Genomic DNA, 8264 nt, shown 5'->3' with positions numbered 1-8264 from the left:
ATGTGTCCCCCCCTCCCTGCTATATTAAATAAAAACGTTTCTTTTTATTTTTTGAATAAATTGTCCGTGGCTCAAAATCAAGCAATTGACTAAGGCCTTTCATTTCTTGATGAGGGAAATCACTTCTTTGATAAATGATCTTTTAGAATTGAGACGTCTATGGGCTTGTCTACCTTTGTCTTCCAATTGGGAGGTGAAGGTAGGTAAACTAGGGTTGCCACTTGTCCGGGATTCACCTGGACAGTCCAGGTTTTGAATGCTGTGTCCGAGTTTCATGGCAGCTGAAACCCGGACACATTATGTCAGGCAGATAGGGGCAACCAAAATTAAGATAGGGGCTACTAGCTCCCCCACTGAAAATAGTCTTGACTGTGATATTTAGTGTTGAATCAGTTTTTATTAGTATTTTTTAACAGTTCCTTAACAATCAGTATCAAAACTCAAGAAGGGTACAAAAAGTACAATCAGTACATATACAACGAGGATATCAGGCTACATGAATATATGCATTGAGCAACGGTGTACTGGTGTGATCATTCAAGCATTAATGGGAGGGTGACCTAGGTTCGGTCACACAATACGAAAAGCTAAGGTCTTTCTATGTTACACATTAGTCCACCATAGTGAGATGAATCCGAATCCGAATTGAGTTCAGTTACGAATGACGAAATACGAAATAACGGATATTCCGAAACGAAACGAAACAGAACGAATTTTTTGACGGCGCACAGGTCTAACTTGCAGCACAGGATATTAATAGACAATGGAGGATGTTGCAGTCAGATTTTAATAAATATACAGACGCATAGGCATGCGCAGCCTATTGCATTAGTGTGCACACAAAAGTACAAACAAACACGCAATAAATATATATATATTCATACACAGACCTGAGACATCTCAGATTCCCATCGCTTCAACTGTCTCTTACCTCTTCCAGCAGGGGTGCAGTAATGAAGCAGGGAGCCTGGCAGGTGGTCATGTGCCCACACATCCAGCTTCCTGATTGGATGGGAAGCTAAGGCCATGCTCCCCCACAGCTCCCCAGGCACAGAGCGCTATGGCTGTTATGTAAAGAATGTAAGTAGCAAGTGCTGCTGCGCTCTGTAACACTGAGCCTGTCACTCAGAGATCTTGTTATGTCTCCACCTGCTCAGCGACTAAAAACATGGCGCCTGCTGTTGCAGTTTTGGTGTTGTGCTTGAGGTGATTAGGGTGTGCCCTGGCACACCTATATACAGGAGGGTGGGATTGGTTAGCTCAAGACAAAAAGGATAAGTGCTCTTTGTTTTTAAAGTGAACATGTCCTTTATGGGCATGAGAGCAAGGGCAAAGAACTCAATGGTGTTGTATAGCCATGGTGACCTAGGTACATGCTTATTTTGCCTCTACCCATAAAAATAACCTTCTCCCGACTGCCTCCCTTCCTCCTACTGCAGTGAAAACTATTATTGAAAACAGTAAATATTTTTTATTGGAGAGTGTCACATCCTGAATCCTTGCCTAGGCAAGAATGACATAGTCCAGCCCTGCTGCCTCCTGAGATGTCTATGTCACACATTCCAGGAAGCAGGTTATGAGATCCCGTGTGTGTGCAGATCCGCTGTGGGGACTTGAGATGTGATCGAGACCCGCAGTGTCTCCCTTTAAGATGGCTGAGCGAGAGGAGAACAGCACAAGGAGCACTTCACCAGTGCCTCATCAGTGAGGTCTGTCCTTGCCTGTTCCTCCTGTGTTGCTCTATGCTGAAATTTTAAGTGTGAGGTTCATATAGCAATATCTACTTCAAGGAAGACAATGCTGGACTAGAAAGTATGTTTATTTTATTTTCCTAAAGGGAAAGTCATTAGGCATTAAGAATTTCGTTCTAGTTGGGTAGGGTAAAGGTCTTCTTTAATGGTCTATCCAGCCCTGACATACATGTTACATATTACTGGGTAATCCCCGGTATCTTCTTCCTTAGAACGTCAGGATAGCTAATATGCAGTCCGGTCTGACACCCTTAGCACCCTTAGCACATCAATGTCGCCCCCCTTGCTGTGCACAGTACTGATGTGAATGTTAGATGACCAACCAATTTTGTCCATTCAATTGGCTAAAAACTGCAAAAATGTTTTGGGTCATAAGCAGGTTAAACACATATAACCTGCGCCCATCCCATTGCATCCCATATCATCCCACCCCAAGTCTCACTAATGTGTCTCAGTATCTCTCTGTGTGTCACCCAGGCTGACCCAATGCTGAGTATCATCAGTGAGGTCTTTCCTTACCTGGTCCTCCTGCTGGAGGGACTTATATGATGAGTGGAGGATGATGATGAGTGTGTGATTATGCTCATCTCCTGCATTGCTCTGTGCTGGTTGCTGGGGTAGTGCACCATTCTGATATATTATTTTGTCTAATGACAGAAAATAACCTTTAAGAAAAATAAGTTTTAGGTGTGGGGTTCATATAGCAATATCTACTTTATGAATGTCGATACTCGCACAACCAGACTGAGCTTTTATTCTACAGGTCAAAGACTTTTGAATGTGCAGTGATTCTGTTTTGCTTATGTATCGATTGTTACTTTTTTTGAAAGTTCTTCGAATGTTGCTGCTGTTTAGTAAGTTTTTCATTGTTCTTGCACTTTGTCCATATGACAATAAACTTTAATATTTGTGATCGAAGAGCACTAAAACATTGGGTAAAATCAACAGTAGAACTCACGACTATGTTTAATAGTGGAAGTAAAAGCATTTACACACACACAATGTGAAAAGAACTGAAGGGATTGGCACTAAACAGCTGTGTAGCCTTAAAGGAGAACTATGGGGTCAGGGCTTTTCCCCATAGTTCTCCTAAGGGTAACGGGAGGACACAATCTAGCGTCCTCCCGTCACCCAAAGCTCAGTATACCGCGAGCTGTACCTCGCGGTATACTGAGAAGCCACCGCTGAAATGGATCCCGACAATTATGTCTGGATCCACACAGCTGCGTGAGTGACAGCTGGCTCTGCCTATCTAGAGGCAGAGCCAGCTGTACCCGCCCCCTCGCCCGTCCGTTCCGCCCGTCAGCGCTGGAGGATCGGACAGGGGAGGGGGGAATCCAGTCACTCCCCTGTCACGGCTCTCTGCCGTGACAGGATCTAGAAGTGAGCGAGCACCGTTATTTGTTCGCTCACTTCCCGATCTACTGAGCCGACCTGTGACAGTTTCCTTGTCACAGGTCGGCTAGAACTATGAGGTGAGTGAAAATCACTCACCTCATAGTTCTCCTTTAAGAAGACCAGTCAAGGAGGGTTATTAGGAAAAAAAGGCTTCAGTTTGCTAGGAGGTATAAAGATTGGACTCTGGAGCAACAGAAAAAGGTCACGTGGTCTGATGAGTCCAGATGTAACCTGTTCTAGAGTGATGGGCACATCAGGGTAAGAAACGAGGCAGATGAAATTAATGCCTAGTGCCTGCTGTACAAGCCTGTGGAGGCAGTGTTATGATCTGAGGGTGCTTTAGTTGCTCAGATCTAGGTTCAGCAATGTTATATCCCCAAAAAATGAGGTCAGCTGCCTACCTGAATATACTGAATGACCAGGTTTTTCCATCAATGGATATTTTTCTTCCCTGATGCCACCTTGGGCATATTCCAGGATAACAATGCCAGGATTCATCAGGCTCAGATTGTGAAAGAGTGGTTCAGGGAGCATGAGACATCATTGTCACACATGGATTGGCCACCACAGAATCCACACCTTAACCCCATTGAGAATCTTTGGGATGTTCCGGAGAAGACTCTATGCAGTGGTCCGACTCTCCCATCATCACTACAAGATCTTGGTGAAAAATTAATGTAATTCTGGATGGAAATAAATGCAGCATAAGCTTATCGAAACGATGCCATGGCCAATGTGTGCCGTGTTTAAAGCTAAAGGAGGTCCAACGAAATATTAGAGTGTGTGACTTTTTCTTGGCCAGGCAGTGTATTTTATTTTGCATGTTGGAAAAATCCCTTTGATCACGTCTCCCTAATGTGTCTCAATATCTCTTTGTGTGTCCCCCAGGCTGAGCCCAGTAATGAGCATCATCAGTGAGGTCTTCCCTTACCTGTTCTTCCTGTTGGAGAGCTATATATATGATGAGTGGAGGATGATGAGTGTGTGATTATGCTGATCTCCTGTGTTACTCTATGCTGATTGCTGGGAGTAGTGCACCATTCTGATACAATGTTAGCAGCTTTGTCTAAGGAAAGAGAGTTGATGGCACATTGGGCATGTTTGAAGATGACAATGTTGGGATTTGTTGTGCTCAGATTGTAAAAGAGTGGTTCAGTGAGCATGAGACATCATTGTCACACATGGATTGGCCATCACAGAGTCCAGACCTTAACCCCATTGAGAATCTTTGGGATGTTCCGGAGAAGACTTTACACAGTGCTCCGACTCTCCCATCATTGCTACAAGATCTGGATAAAAATTGAATGCAACTCTGGATGGAAATAAATGCTGTGTAAGCTTATCGAAACGATGCCATGACAAATGTGTGCCTTGTTTAAAGCTAAAGGAGGTCCAACGACATATTAGAGTGTGTGACTTTTTTTTGGCCAGGCAGTGTATATTTTAATGTATGTTGGAAAAATCCCTTTGATCAAAAGTCTCCCTAATGTGTCTCAATATCTCTCTGTGTGTCCCCCAGGCTGAGCCCACTACTGAGCATCATCAGTGAGGTATTTTCTTTCCTGTTCTTCCTGTTGGAGGGACTTATATGATGAGTGGAGGATGATGAGTGTGTGATTATACTGATCTCCTGCATTGCTCTATGCTGATTGCTGGGGTAGTGCACCATTCTGATACAATGTTAGCAGCTTTGTCTAAGGAAAGAGAATTAATGGCACGTTGGGCATATTCTAAAATAACAATGCCAAGGCTCAGATTGTGAAAGAGTGGTTCAGGGAGCATGAGACATCATCGTCACACATGGATTGGCCACCACAGAGTCCAGACCTTAACCCCATTTAGAATCATTGGGATGTTCCAGAGAAGACTACACAGTGCTCCTAATCTCCCATCATCACTACAAGATATTGGTGAAAAATGAATACATATCTGGATGGAAATAAATGTTGTGATGTTGTATAAGCTTGTCAACATGATGCCATGGCCAATGCATGTCGTATTTAAAGCTAAACAAGGTCCAATAAAAGCGTGTGCCTTTTTTTTGGCCAGGCAGTGTATATTTTATGGACGTTGGAGAAATCTATTCCATCACAAGTCTCCCTAATGTGTCCCAGTATCTCTCTGTGTGTCCCCCAGGCTGAGCCCAATTCTTGGTATCATCAGTGTGGTCTTTCCTTATCTGTTTCGCCTCCTGGAGGGACTTGTATGATTAGTGGAGGATGATGAGAGTGTGATTACACCTATTTTCTGCATTGCTGATTGCTGGGGTAGTGCACCGTTCTGATACAATGTTATCAAGTTTGTCTAACAATAGAAAAGTAATGACTATGTATAAAGTATGAGGCATCTGATCTGTGTGTGTGTATGTATGGGATCTCACTACAAGATGACTGAGTGGGATACGAACAATTCAAGGAGAATGTTATCTTCAGGGAAGACAGCAGTGGACTAGTAAGTATACAGGTGAAACTTGAATAATTAGAATATCGTGCAAAAGTAATTGCTGCAAAAGGGGCCCAAACCAAGTACTGAGTACATATGCATGCTTGTATTTTTCAGAGGTCCGATATTGTTCTATGTACAATCCTTGTTTTATTGATTGCATGTAATAATCTACTTTTTTGAGGCTGTGGATTTGGGGTTCTTGGGGTTTTCATGAGCTGTAAGCCATAATCATCACAATGATGACAAATCACGGCTTGAACTATCTTGCTTTGCATGTAATGAGTCTATCTCATATACTAGTTTCACCTTTTAAGTTGCATTAGTGAAATAAATGAACTTCGCACGATATTCTAATTAGGTCTATCTAGTCCTCACTTACCCATTACATATCACTAGGTAATGCCTGGGATCCGGTATCTGTCAGGGCAGCTTATATTCATTCTGGTTCGATGCCCTTAGAGGGTCAGTCCACCCCCCCCTTGCTGTGCGCAGTACTGATGTGAATGCTAGAAAACCATTTTTGTCCCTTCAATTGGCTGAAAACTGCAATAATGTTTTGGTTCATGAACGGGTTAAACACATATAACCTGTGCCCATCTCATCCCATTCCATTCCATTCCATCCCATTTCATCCCATCCCATCTCATCCCATTCCATCCCATCCCATCTAATTTCATCCCATCCCATCTCATCCCATTCCATCCCATTCCATCCCATCCCATTCCACCCCATCTCATTCCATTCCATCCCATTCCACCCCATCTCATTCCATTCCATCCCATCCCATCTCATCCCATCCCACCTCGTTCCATCCCATCTCATTCCATCCCATCTCATCTCATCTCATTCCATCCCATCCTATCTCATCCCATTGCATCTCATCCCATCTCATTCCATCCCATCTCATCCCATCTCATTCCATCCCATCTCATCCCATCTCATTCCATCCCATCTCATTCCATCCTATCCCATCCCATCCCATCCCATCCCATTCCATCTCATCCCATTCCATCTCATCCCATCTCATCCCATCCCATCTCATTCCATCCCATTCCATCTCATCCTATTCCATCCCATTCCATCCTATCTCATCCCATCTCATCTCATCCCATTCCATCCCATCCCATCTCATTCCATCCCATCTCATTCCATCTCATCCCATCTCATTCCATCCCATCTCATCTCATTCCATCCCATTCCATCCCATTCCATCTCATCCCATCTCATTCCATCTCATCCCATCTCATTCCATTCCATCCCATCTCATTCCATCCCATCCTATCTCATCCCATTCCATCCCATCCCATCCTATCTCATCCCATTCCATCCCATCCCATTCCATCCCATCCCATTCCATCCCATCCCATCCCATTCCATCTCATCCCATCTCATCTCATTCCATTCCATCCCATCTCATTCCATCCCATTCCATCTCATTCCATCCCATCTCATCCTATTCCATCCCATCTCATCCCATTCCATCCCATCTCATTCCATCCTATCCCATTCCATCCCATCCCATTCCATCCCATCCCATTCCATCTCATCCCATCTCATTCCATCCCATCCCATCTCATTCCATCCCATTCCATCTCATTCCATACCATCTCATTCCATACCATCTCATCCTATTCCATCCCATTCCATCCCATCTCATCTCATCACATTCCATCCCATCTCATGTCATCCCATTCCATCCCATCCCATCTCATTCGATCCCATCTCATTCCATCTCATCCCATCTCCTGGCTGCAATGCTTTCACCCTGGCTGCAATGCTCTGATCCTGGCTGCAATGCTCTGATCCTGGCTGCAATGCTGTGACCCTGGCTGCAATGCTCTGCTCCTGGCTGCAATGCTCTGATCCTGGCTGCAATGCTGTGATCCTGGCTGCAATGCTCTGATCCATGGCTGCAATGCTGTGATCCTGGCTGCAATGCTGTGATCCTGGCTGCAATGCTCTGCAGACTTCAATACAAACAATGTAATAAATGCACATTTTTAATTTTTTGTAATGTGGGTGCATTCATGCATTTATTTTTGGGGGACAAACGGTGGACTATGCCTATAATAAAGGAGTGCATTTCATTGTCTGGTATGATGAAGCACATAATAAGCAGAGATGGATGTGCAATCATACCGCTCTACCAGAAGATCACCACTGGGGGGCGTGTGTCAGTCTTCATATTCCCCATAGAGGAAATGCATTGTGTTTATCTGCTCTGCAATCTCCATAGACTAACCATGGGGGGAGGAGGATGTGATGTGCGTCTAGAAACGGAAATTACATAATCTAGAAGGGAAAAATCTAGGCAATGTTACCACGTGGCCGGTTAGCTCAGTTGGTTAGAGCGTGGTGCTAATAACGCCAAGGTCGCGGGTTCGATCCCCGTACTGGCCATGCAATAATTTTTTTTATGAGCATTTATTTAGGATCGCGCACACTCTGATATATTTATTTTTTTATAATTAGCTCGATGTGTAAAATGAATGAGGACCAAATACAGGAAAGATCTGGATGTACTGCAGCCAATAGCCAGGGGCATTCAACACTGACACCTGAGTGCAGGTACATGTACTGACCAGCAGAGGGGTGCAGTGAGCGGAGACAGCGCTGCATTGGGATTGAATTGTCTTCTTATCCTTATATCAAATGCAACATTTTCAGATA

The 8264-nt window shown here is 44.1% G+C and overlaps 1 non-coding gene across 1 annotated transcript; it reads left to right on the top strand.

The window, feature by feature from the left end:
• Window positions 1-7920: 7920 nt before the first annotated feature.
• On the top strand, window positions 7921-7994 carry TRNAI-AAU. The gene has a single exon. It is a non-coding gene; the product is annotated as a tRNA-Ile (tRNA).
• Window positions 7995-8264: the final 270 nt, after the last annotated feature.

This window comes from Nanorana parkeri, unplaced genomic scaffold (assembly GCF_000935625.1).
Source record: "Nanorana parkeri isolate BGI_ZX_2015 unplaced genomic scaffold, ASM93562v1 scaffold554, whole genome shotgun sequence".
Classification (NCBI taxonomy): domain Eukaryota; kingdom Metazoa; phylum Chordata; class Amphibia; order Anura; family Dicroglossidae; genus Nanorana; species Nanorana parkeri.
The sequence above is the reverse complement of the archived record's forward strand: the minus strand, read 5'-3'. Positions and strand labels throughout refer to the sequence as shown.